Genomic DNA, 13,644 nt, shown 5'->3' with positions numbered 1-13,644 from the left:
AAGTTACAGTTCAACCTTGTAGATTATATAATTACTAGCAAAGTAATAATTTTACAAACAAAATATATCAACATACATGTATATCCGGATTAGCATGGTGTGTTCTCAACACCAGAATATCACAAAAAATTTGTTTTATACAGTTTCATTTTCAACCATTCTACAATTCCATTGCTATTTTTTTTGTTTTGTATATCCTCTATCTGGACCAAAAGTTGCCAGTCAAAGGACCAGCCCTTACATGAAAAAATTGCCTGGCTGACCATAAAGTTGCCTATCATGGGCAGACGGACAGGCGTTAATTTTGAACGCTGACTATAGGGATGGGTAATGTGTATTCAACCCACAGCAAATAGGAACTTAAAAGGAGAAAATCAAATGGCACTTAATACCGGGTTTCGAGATCCAATAACGACGTGGGTAAAGTACAATTTACCGTCGATTAGTCCCACCATCCGGTGATGATGGCGTCATCATGTGACGTGAGTTTCGTGACGTCATAATCAACAGAAGGTGGGACTAATCAACGGTAAATTGTAATATATATTGCACAATTTTTTTCTTCAAAAATTTATATATATACAGTATCATTTGGTAAACTGCCATTTGGTAAACTGCCCTTTTGAATACCCCCCCCCCCCCCCAGAAAACAGAAATAAATCCCTATCCCTTTTTCAAAAATACATAGTACAGTATTATAATCATAACCATCTAATTGTCACACAGGTTTTGGCCCTTTAGACTTTTTTCTACAGCATTTTATTTTTATACATTTCTATCAAATGTTATTATTGTAATTGTTGAAAATCACTTTTTCACATACTTTCAGATTATCAATTAAAACCATATTTTTTCAGAATTGAACAGACTTGATTTTCTATATGATTATTCAGAAATTCATTACCGTTTTTATACCTAAAACTTTATAAATTATAATTGCGCATTGTTTATAAAATACAGCTTACTCCCAAATCCCAATTGGTCTTTATCCTTTAATGATTAATTAGTGTGGTATGAAATTTGAGGTTACGTTGGCTTGGATACAGGAATGCTCCTTATTCCTTTACGGATTAATTAGTGTGGTATGAAATTGTTCACACATGATTTAAAAAATTCATTAATATTTACAAGATAACATCTACAAATTAAATTTAGAGGTTTTGTATTTGGAAATAGAAATAATTGTAAATGCATGAATAATTATTCAATGATTAAAAGATAATATCTTGCTTTAACTAATTCAAAGATCTGATCATCGGGATATTAAAAATAGATTTTACTCATTAACATATAGCATGACTTAGCAACACAATATACTGGTACATTATTACGAAATTCCCTCAAAGTTATCACATGATCACCTCACACACAGATCACGTTCTAAATAAATACAGGGTGCAGCGTTATACATTATCAACTCACATTAAAAATAGAATATAAGAAAAACCATGTTCTTCATGGCCTGTATTGCATAATAAAATCAGATAAATAATTGATTCAAATTTTAGACATGTAATTACAAAGTTATCTTAAGTGATACGTGATTGGTGTGCTATAACACTGTACAGTACGTGTTTTCGAGAAACCAATTACACTGTAACGATTTAAAGATATGTCTACATCTTGGCTAAATATCTGTCAATTATCTAATTCTAAAATCCGCTATATGTCTATAAATGTCTCAAAATTACAGCTAATTCAATATGATTACATGATTGATTACTTCATAGAAACTATAAAACATAATTCTCAACTTGCATGCTTGTTGTGTTTTTAACTTGGCAAATTAAATGTGTACATGTTTCTTCTGATTATATATATTTTGTTGATGTAAGATATCAAAAGCATCAATTTATTTTTCCTTCACCAGTCACTTACAGATCTTCATATCACTTTACCAGGAGTTGCTTAGGGAATATATATATGGGCACACTCATATACTGAACCATTTATATGGACGTTTGTCAGATCTCAATGGCACACTGTGCCAAAGAATAGATAGTGGTTAAGATGTCTTGACGACATATTACGGTACCATTAGCCTTCCACATCTGAGTTTGTATTATAATTGTTGCCTGGTCTGTGGGACAGTTTACGGGTAGTGCATGATCATAGTTCTGTCCTTTTTTCTCTCAGCACTCTGGCTTCCCCCACATTCTAAACCTGGTATGTCAAATGGTCCTGCTTATTTATAGGACTTTTAAATAAAACAAGAGGCCCAAGGGCCTTAACGGTCATCTGACTACCTTGGCAATAGCTGCATAGGAAATTAATTAGATATGGTGTCATGATTAAACAAGATGGCGGCTGTGGCAGCCATCTTGGATTTTGGATCGACATAAAATATAACACCACTTGGTCGGGACCCTGTCAGGATAATTTCATGCAAGTTTCAGCTAAATCACACCGGTAGAACTTGAGAAGTAGTTCAAAATTCAAGATTTTGGAATATTTGACTCTCCTGACCTTAAAAGTAGGTCAAGGTCATTAATTTCCACAACTTTGGTAGTCCTTTATCTCAGCATGCTACTGGCTAAATATGAATACCCGGGACTTTTCGGCTAATTAAAAGAAGTAGTTAAAAGATTTTTGCCTAATTGACCCTTGTGACCTTGAAAGAAGGTCAAGGTCATTCATTTTTATAATTATGGTAGTCCATTATCTCAGTAGTCGTTTAAAGAATTTAGCCTCGTTGACCCTTGTGACCTTGAACGTAGGTCAAGGTCATTCATTTTCACAACTTTGGTAGCCCTTCATCCCAGCATACTATAGACCAAATATGAGTACTCTGAACCTTTCAGTTAGTTAGAAGAAGTCACTCAAATATTTTAGCCTATTTGACCCCCTGTAACCTTGAAAGTAAGTCAAGGTCATTCATTTTCACAACTTTTGTAGCCCTTTATCCCAGCATGCTACAGACCAAATATGAGAACCCTGAACCTTTCGGTTAGTTAGAAGAAGTCATTCAAAATTTTTAGTCAATTTGACTCTTATGACCTTGAAAGTAGGTCAAGGTCATTCATTTTTACAACTTTGGTAGCCCTTTATCCCAGCATGCTACAGGCCAAATATGAGTACCCTGAACCTTTCGGTTTGTAAGAAGAAGTCGTTCAAATATTTTAGCCTATTTTTCCCCCTGTGACATTGAAAGTACGTCAAGGTCATTCATTTTCAAATCTTTTGTAGCCCTTCATCCCAGCATGCTACAGGCCAAATATGAGTACCCTGGACCTTTCGGTTAGTAAGAAGAAGTCATTCAAAGATTTTAGCCTATTTGACCCCTGTGACTTTGAAAGTAGGTCAAGGTCATTTATTTTCACAACTTTGATAGCCCTTCATCTCAGCATGCTACAGGCCAAATATGAGTACTTTGGGCCTTACGGGTATTGAGAAGAAGTAGTTTGAATGAAAAGTTTACGCACGGCGGACGGCGCACGACAACAGACGGTGCATGATGACAATAGGTCATCTGACCTGATTTCATTCGTCATTGACTCACCAGATATTCCTCTGTGCCATAGATTGAAGTGAATTCTTCTTCCTCGTCTACTTTCTTGGCAGCTCCAAAATCAGTCAGTTTGTAGATCGAGCTAAAAAATATAACAATAAGTTGAACTGCAACCCCATGACCATATACTGGAAAGATAATTTAAGGTATTGGTGATATCGTAATAATTTAAAATCTGTCAATCAGCAGTGTTACATAGATTTGTAAGTAGTAAACAGGTATCAAACAAAACAGAAAATTTATAAGACCTAAGTTTCTCCATATGAAACTAGTTCTGCCAGCAATCTGAGACTTTCTCACAAGGCAAATACTACTAAGGTCTTCATATATCTAAACTAAATTCATAAACCAAACTATATGTTACTTAATCACATCAAGACATATTCTCCATAACAGTAAACTGCCAAAAAGTTTTTAACTGAGGAGAACGAACTTCCAAAGACAGCAAAGAATAGGATAATGATTAACTCCATTTGAGCATCATTTAATTCTTTCTTCACAATAAATTTCCCATTACATGTATATTCAAATCTGGATGCTGCATAAATATTTATTTTGACCATGTAATTGTAAATTGTTTTAATGGTAGAGGAATAAAATGGTAAATCAAACAGAATTCATGACCATAAACAAAATGGCAATTTTGATGCACCTTTGCTTCAGATAACAATATCAAAATGAAATATTGATGCACGTTTTAGATCATTCATAAGATTATTCCTTAGTAAGTTTCAATGATTACACTAACCTTTTAAGCATGATTAAATTAAATAAATTAACACAACAACTACACATTTTGTCCAGCATTTTCTCAAAAACTTCCAGGGGTGAGACTAATATCTACCTCCGGAACAGAATCCGGAAAGAATGCAAAGTATGGAAAGTGATATACAATAGACATGGTGTTCTTTCAAGGTTTCTTAATTGGATTTACCGGTAGTTAAAGTCCTATAGTCTTTATCAAAGTCATACCATGGGTAGTAAAAAAGACTGCATTAAAATGTGAAATCAAGTCAGCGGAAAAAATAAGTCTGGTTTACACTTATGCCCTACCATGTGCAGAGCAGATGCTACTTCACACACATCCGGATATTACAAGATTTAATTAAAAGTATAAAATTGCATCCTGTTAACAAAGCAATTTTTGCTGATAAAAGAATTTCCTGGTATTGGTTTAAAAGGTTGGTCACTTGTTAACATATTGATAAGGCCATTTGTTCATTCTATCTTGCATAGATACTGCTTGATATAAATTTTGGTGGATGATATTTTCATTATTCCCCTGGAAAATGATAAGGTTAAAAATGTTACCTATAAAATAACAGGATGCCTATGCAAAACAGATTTTCCTCCATAGGTTCTGAAATTTCTCAATAAAATTTTATTTTAATCCTTAAAATGAAAAACAATCTTATAAGTTTTGACCAGTGAAAATATAGGATATACGTGGCATTATTTCAATACGTAGAATTCCAGTACAATGTGATTTTAAACTTTCAAACTGATTTTAATAAATTATTCAGACCTTTTACACTGAGAGCATATTTGACCTTTGACACTCATGAGGTCAAGGTCACTTTGACCTTAGTAACTGCAGTGAATCTCAGAATTACTTCATATCTCCAACTCTTTATCTGCATGATATGTACAGTACGCCATATGTTAACTACATGTATGTTGGTATACCTGGCATACATGGTAAAAAAAAAAATAGCATTAAACACAACCCACAATAGTATTGAATACTTTAATTTTTCGGTGAATACAATGCAAAATGAATTTTTAGATTTCAAGTTTTAACTAAAACTAACTTATAAAACATGTGTTAACAGGTCAAATGCAAACAAAGTTCTTTTCAATTTAGAGTTTCATTTTACAATGGTGTCACTGTGGATGCAATTCCGAATTTGCATATTACAGAGTTATCTACACTTGCGGGTAGGTATTGACTGTGACATAATGTGTTTGCGAGCGTAACGTCATACTTTTCGGAGAAAATGACGTGAATTGCGCTCACAAAATAATGACGTAACAATCAATACCTACCCGCAAGGGAGCTAACTCTGTAATATGCAAAGACGGAATACTCAAATACATCTCTTGTTATCTCCAAATACCACAGAAACAAGTGGGTCTTTATTATGTTTGAAGAGGAAGTTAGGGTACAATAGCCAGATCATTAAAACCATTCAGCATTTACTGAAATTCTAATTTAAAGGCCTAACTGATATTTAAAAAGAAAAAAAAAATGAAATTGTTATGAACAGCTGTATTTATACATCATTGATTACTAAAAGTTATATAGTTCCTCATGAAATTACATATAAGACTTCATCACAGCTGCACTATTATATTTTGTGAAATTTGATAAAAAAAATGGACCATGTGGTTTGGTTATCACAAAAAGTATTTTAATATCAGAGCATTGTTCAGGTTACTATGTAAATATTGTAATACAGATATACATTACAGGATATCAACTTTTAAATAGCCCACATGGATCTACTGCTGTTGTACATGCCCAGGCTAGTATTGGCTTATTGACATTTGAAGATTAAATGACAGGAAATGCACATTAAACAGGTTTATCTTTATTTAAACAGATCTTATTTAATTCTCAGAAATCTCTGTCTTCTTGGAAAAAGCAATAGTAAAAATTCCACTTTAAACACAGGAAACAGCACAAAATTCAACCACTGCCCTGTACACTAGTATATAGGGATAGAATGCAAACCATCATTTGTTCAGTATTTTCCTGTTGTTTCAGTGAATTTATATTATTCAGTGTTAATATATAATTTAAGTTGTACGGTCTATGACTTGCTCTTTTTTGTGATAGAAAAAGCATTTAAAGTATTCTATATATTTTTCTTTGCCTCTTGAAGTTTTAAACTTTCCATATTTACAGATTTATATAAAGTTAATATTCACAAAGAAATTAAATAATTAATATAAATATTGATTACCGGTACACATTTAAAATAGCTTGGAAGTCTCCAAGCTGTTCCGATCTATTCCGATCTGTATGGGTATTGCTAATGTTGGCCACATGATACGACTCCGGTTGTTTCGATCTATACAGGTATCATCAATGTCAGTCACATAAAAGTTTTTATTGTAAACATGACGTTGATCTGTGTCTGCTTTTAAAATGCATGACATCCCTTCCGTCTATCTGAATAATGTGTTGGTGCTTTTATGGATCTGAAGCATAATATTATATCATCCATATTCACATATTGTATGTTTTGCAGCAATTTGTTTAAGTGGAAATTACAGGAAATACAATTTAACTTTATCAGTCAGTAGAGAGTTACAATCAGATGATCCTTTTGCAGCGTTTAATTTATACGACCTTGGTATAATAAACTTAAAATGACGTCGCAATGTGAGGTAACAATACATTATGCTCTTGACATTGTTCGTATATTGTTTACATGCTGACAAATGAACTTGTGACTACTTGTCTAGACAAAGGCTGGACAAGTTGCGTAAATACCATAGTTACAAATAATAAACAATATGTGAGTACCACTGACTTAAAACAGCTTAAACTGGATCAAAGTTCTGTTTACACATGATCATACATGAAAATATCCTTAACACTTTCATATTAAAATATTAAAACTTATGTAGCTTTAAACTTTAAAATTGATATTTTTTATTTTCTAAATAAATATTTTTCAGTTCTAATCCTTGATTTAGGAGAGTCTAAATGTGTCTCCATGGGTGATCAGAAGAGTTAATTAGAGGAAGTGTCGTATTACTTTTCAGTCATTCTTCCTTACTACTGTACTATTTATATTCTGGTCTAAAAATGTCTTTCAATCAACATTAAAAAGGGTGCAGGAATGACCATGCTCACAGGAAATACCAGATCTAACACATTACTGTGGTATTTACCTATAGTATTTCTTTAAAAATTTCAAAGCAATTGGAATGATTTAAGATAAAATAAACAAAGTCTTGCACGAATTCCAAACCTATGTAACATCTCAAAGTTCTTTTGTGTAAGTTGCTTTGTGTAAGTTCCTTTGTGTTACATCAGTTTTTAAGTCACAATACCTTGGGATTGGGTTTTATTAGCTTAATGTAATAATAACAGCCATGGTCATGTAAGGACATGCCAGGTTTGTTGGTGGAAGAAAGCCGGAGTATCCAGAGAAATACCATCGACCAGCAGTCAGTACTGTACCTGGCAACTGCCCCACATCCCAGAGGTGAAAGGGCTTGTGGCAATATGTCTGGACATCTTAACCACTCTGCCATCACGGCTCGAGTTGTGTTGAGTCACAGAACATAATGAGGTACATAAACCTGCTATAGAAACCACTCCTGTACAAAGACCACCTGCTTAATAAGACCACTCTTTACAGGACCCAAATGACTTTTCACACCATTTTACCTGTGTACAAAGAACATTTGGCTATAATGACCATTTTCCCTTTGCTCCTTCAACCTTATAGACAGGTTTGATTGTCATATAATCTTTACACACTTTCCTTGCAGGTACATGATCAGCATATTGTACTATGTTACTACTATCTAAAGTTAATTACACAGATTATACATGTACTACAGGACCAACGATGTTTCTCCTAGAGAACCAATGTTACCATATTGAGAATGGAGAGTTTGCAGTTGGATAAATATGGTATAAATTGTATGACGATTTTGTAATGAAATATAATCACTGCATTTGTGTAGGGAGTGACAGTTGCAACAGTCTGTATACAGAATATAATCACTGCATTTAAATACGGAGTGACAGTGTCATTTCACAATGACATCTACTATTTCATGTTAGTATTTTAACTCTTAGAGCTCTATTAGCCATTTAACTACAAACACTCTGTACTAAATAGTTTTTAATCTGAACAAAGCATTTTTTTTTATTTCTGATATTTCAACCGTGATGGGCGACTGCAAGGAAGTACTAACACTTTAGACATCTTATTAGAAAAGAGCACAATTTGATACGTATACAACCACATAGACTTTGGTGCATATTGGTTGTTTTATAGACAGACCAGACACTTAATATAATCACTGCATTTAGATAGGGAGTGGAGGTGTCTTTTGTGTGATCCTGTCATACATTCTGTATACATGATATGTATATACCTATAGTTAGCAGTTAGATCTAATAGTGTGGTCTCGACTACATAATACTGTAGTATTTGTGGTTTTAAGGAACACACCCTTCATAATATAATGGACACTGGCATATGTCTCTTTATACTTTCACATATGTACAGTATATGAGAAATGTATGTTTTAGCAGAGTTAAAGACAAAAATGTGATAAGAACCAAAGACATTATAAATCCGCATTACACATATTACACAGTAAGTGTGATTATTACATGTTCTTACAGAATGTTAAATACATTAAAGCTATATAAACGTTTTACTCTGTATACCCCAAAGCTGATCCAATATTGTTATAACTCACACATCTGAATAAAACAATTATACTTGATTCAGAAAAATTCTTATTAACAAAGCTGGCAACAAAAGAATAAGAATTAAACAAATTACAATAGGAATATGAGATCACTACTGTATACCGTAATTAGCCTAAACAAAATGCTAAAAATTCTTTTACAACCCAGCTTTCTTTATCAAATAAAGGTTCTAACCCCACCTTTGTTATATTAGTGAAAAGTCCAGAGTCCAAACACAATTCATAATTGAGTGATTGCCTATTGAGACATATTTAACACACCCAAATAGCTTGACGTCAGTAGATAATCAATCAAATACAAAGTATGACGTCAAAAGATAATCAATCCTATCTTTTAAGTCGTTTGCGTTTGAGGTTGAACTGAAGTCCAGTTCCTAGAACCTAGCTGATATGACCTATAATGACCATAAACATTTTTTACCATTTCCTGACAAGAAATAGAGGTTACACAACGAGTAAGTAATGAGGATGCACAATATGTGTAGCTACCTATGACTTAATTTAGACAGAGTTTATTTATAGCCATGCATGCACTTACGTGTTTTAAAATCTAAATGTTTTTTGAGAGAAAGAGAGTACTCAATCTTTCAATTTTAGAATCAATGCATAAATTAAGATGAGAGCAACTAACTGTCTCAAATGATCCTTAAAACGTGACTTCAAAGGAAACCATTATTGGAATAATAATAGCCAGTTATCCGGTTCACTGTTCACACAGTTGGCATTTCCTGATGGCAGTAACTTAATTTCATGCATTTAACTTTTGAACTATACGTATACTAGGTATCAGCACGTATCCATGATAAAATCATACTTTGTACTTTGTAGAAGTCAGTCAACATGTTTTACGCCAACAATAGTTATCTTCCATATAAGCAACGTACAGCCTGGCTAGCCTTAACATAACCCGTCTATATCAGTAAAGCGTTTGATTTAAACAGCTTGGCTGAACATTCTGTTCAAACATTTTGGCAAAAAAGATTTACCAGAAATGTGAAAAACCCCATTCACGTAAGAAGCACATGGCTGTGTGATTCATCCTCAGTGTACAATTGTTACATCAATCTTGTGATCTTGAACCTTGAGATTTGGTAAGCCCAAGATGTTTATCCAATTGCCATTTTCCCATATATCCTTTAATTAGTAGTATAATGTATATGATGTATCACAATGACCTCCGTTTTCCCTACTGTTTCATGTTTGTAAGATATGTAACCTTACCAAGCGCAGATTGCATTATCAGTTTTATGAACTGCCAAGGGTATAACAATACTATAAGGTAAAGTATCCTTACCTGCCATCATCGTCAATGAATTTCATTATATTTCCAGGTTTTATATCACGATGTATGATTCCATTTTTGTTTGAGATAGTGCATGCCATGAGCTGGAAAATTACAAACCAGAATACATGTATTGCATTACTATAAAAAAAAACATTAGGGATGTCACACGGTTCATGTTTTTTTTTCAGCTCGGTTCGGTTTCAACTTTTTTTTGATCGGTTTTCGGTTTTTTTCGGTTCGGTTCAGGCAAATCTCAATTACACTTTTTTTAAGTCTATTTTCTATCAAAAGCAAGTTCTGCTTTCTAGATTTAACGAGATGGTATATCACTTAAACAAATGGTTTTTTTTTAATCAAGATTTCACTGCTAATTAAAAACATATAATTTATTGCGCCCTGAAAAATAATCCACAGCACTATATCCTATATACATTGAAGTTCTAAAAGTGCAATGCAGCAAAGAAATTCATTAATTATTCTATATCATTTTGTGTCTTAATTAGACATATAACACGATTAAATACCAATTTTTGTTCAAATATTGAGTATCATTTATGATCTCTCAGCAGTGGAACATCTTTAAAAAACATAATTGAACATTTTCTTATCTTTTTAACTCTTTCAGTACTATTGACACATTAATCAGTCTCACAGAGAGATATATGTCCTCCTATCCTTAAATGATACATTATTTTCGTCACTAAAACTTTTCTCGTATCCTTCATGACGCATTATTATGTGATGATTGACATGTGAAAATCGTAAGTTTTACCGCAAATCAATACATCGGTATTATCCCAGAAAAAGTGTTTTTAAAAAGTATTATTGCATTTGAATTATAATAGAGATAAACATTATTACGTACCAGGTGCATGTTCAATCGTAAAATGGTTTAATTTCACGAATATTGGCCGACGGAAAACGCGATGATTGTTTACGGGCAACACAATGGCGGCTTGATTTAGCTGCCGATATTCTGCGGGATTAATGTTATCGAAAAATACATAATAAAAAATTATCAATTATAAGATATCAAACATTTAGTGAAATATATCATTTAGATATTATGTATGTGAAAAATCATGTCCGCAGACAGCAAAAAACGATCTTCTGAATGACTGAACTTGCACACGTGTTTACACATATATGTCGGTCAACAGGTGTATTTCTCGGGATTCTGACAAACAACTTCGCCGTATTTTCAATGAAATAATCTGCAATACAGTTTATACACGTAAATTACAGGTATTATAGGACAGTTATTTTTTTAATGAACCGAACCGAAACTTAGAATTATCGTACCGAACCGAACCGTACGGTTGAATTTTTCGGTTTAACCGTATTTTCGGTTAACCGTGACACTCCTAAAAAACATATAACATTCCTTTCAAACAGAAAGGTACAGTCACTTAAAAGATTATTTTTTCTTTCATGTAGATCTGTATTCATTGAAAGCAACTACATGTATCAGGTAATCATGAATGCAACATTAAATTGACTTGACGAAAACGCTTCAAAAAGACTTCGAAGTACTGTACCCACACATACAATTATTGGATGACATATGAATTCAAAGGTTGCTGTTGTGACATTGGTTTTTTACCCATTTACTTAGCGAATTGTTGGCTTTGCATTTTAACAGAAATAATTGCATTTGTACTATAGCAATTAAATGGTTACCATTAAAATTACTTACCAATATCATTAAAGACTCGCAGAAATTCTTCTTCAGGAAATCCAAATGTATTGTCAGGTTTATCAAGTTGTGTATAGACACTTCCTGCACGACAGTACTCCATACCAAGTACGTGAACTCCTGAGGGCTGTAACATAAAACAATCCTGACACTCAACTAAAGACAAAATAATTTGGCCAAAGACTAGAGTATAACTGTTACAAAATTTAGCGAAAAATTCAATCTGTTTGGTTTTTATTCGTAATGCAAATATTAAAATTTGATAAAAAAAAACCCACCAGTTTTTAACAATTTAAAAAAATAAAGTAATGAACAAAATGATCTTGGCTGGAATTAAAACTTTTTGAAGGTATTTCTTGCATCAAAACTTGTATTAACTCTGATGGCTTATATCATTAAACCACCATGTGTTTTTTAGTTTTGCTACATACTTAATTAAAAAAATAGATGTTGTTGTGCATATATAGTAATTTATTAATCAGTGCCTGTTGTTTACTGAACGTTGGCCATTCTTCAAAATCATTGCTAGACCTTGATGCAAGTGATGAAAAAAACATAACTTTATCATGCATTATATAATTATATAGCTATATTCAATAAAAAAAAATATGACAAAAAAGGACAGAATATTTCATAAGCAGGACATAGTTTGATTTAATACCTATACAAAATAAAACTTTCTGAAAACTTACATCAACATCGATGCCAAAGATGCGTATGACATTTTTATGATTTAGACTTGTAACAATATCTAATTCTCTTCTTGGAACTGAGGAATGATGGAATGTGACACGATCATGAAATACCTTAACAGCACATCCTTCGCCATTATCCTGAAAATCCTGAAAACATTTCTATTTCAAAAAGAGATATTGATATTACCATGTGTTTTGAATGCCATTTTAAACCGAGTACATGTAAATTATATAATTCGTTTCGTATTGCTTTGTTGGGACCATGCCATAAATAGCAAAACACTGTTACTATATTACACATAATTTTGATATGACTTCATAATGTATCAATCTGCCGATTTGTCACATCAAAAATGGAATTTACAATGTCTTAAAGTTCCCTGCATCGATATGTAGCTTAAACATTTGATATTTGAACATGGACATGTAACTTGATGATTTAGTTTCCCAAAGCATATGTCGGCCTACAGTGTATAAGAGAGCCAAAATCTATGGATCACATAACATGGCGGCCGTAGCAGCCATCTTGGATATTGGATCGACCCGAAAAATAACAACACTTTTTCAGGACCATGTCAGAATCCTTTCATGCAAATTTCAGCTAAATTACACCAGTAGAAACTAAGAAGAAGTTCAAAATGTGTTTTCAAGATGGCGTCAATGGCCATCATCTTGGATTTCGGATCAACCCGAAAAATTACAACACTTTGTCAGGACCCAAAATACACTATGCACAACTAGGGCCCAAGGGGCACAAACATATGGAATTTGAGAATGATTCCTTCAGTACTTTCTGAGAATTAGCGGTAACAAACTTCAACCCAAAAAAATCTAAGAGGACGGCCTGGTGGCCATTTTGTTGACTCATTGGTCCCAAGATGTAAAATGCACAACTATCAAAAAAATAGAGTATAAGAATTGTTCACAGAGTGGGGTGGATTGACAAATAGCCAAGATCACCATTTAATGATGATGATGAGCTTTTAAATGATCC

General features: G+C 33.1%; 1 pseudogene; it reads right to left on the bottom strand.

Annotated features, from left to right (window-relative positions):
* LOC138336790 (serine/threonine-protein kinase TBK1-like) overlaps positions 1-13,644 on the bottom strand; it is a 41,551-nt pseudogene that overhangs the window by 24,754 nt on the left and 3,153 nt on the right.

The sequence above is a fragment of the Argopecten irradians genome, chromosome 12, assembly GCF_041381155.1.
Source record: "Argopecten irradians isolate NY chromosome 12, Ai_NY, whole genome shotgun sequence".
Taxonomy (NCBI): Eukaryota; Metazoa; Mollusca; class Bivalvia; order Pectinida; family Pectinidae; genus Argopecten; species Argopecten irradians.
This window is presented reverse-complemented; position numbering and strand designations above follow the sequence as displayed.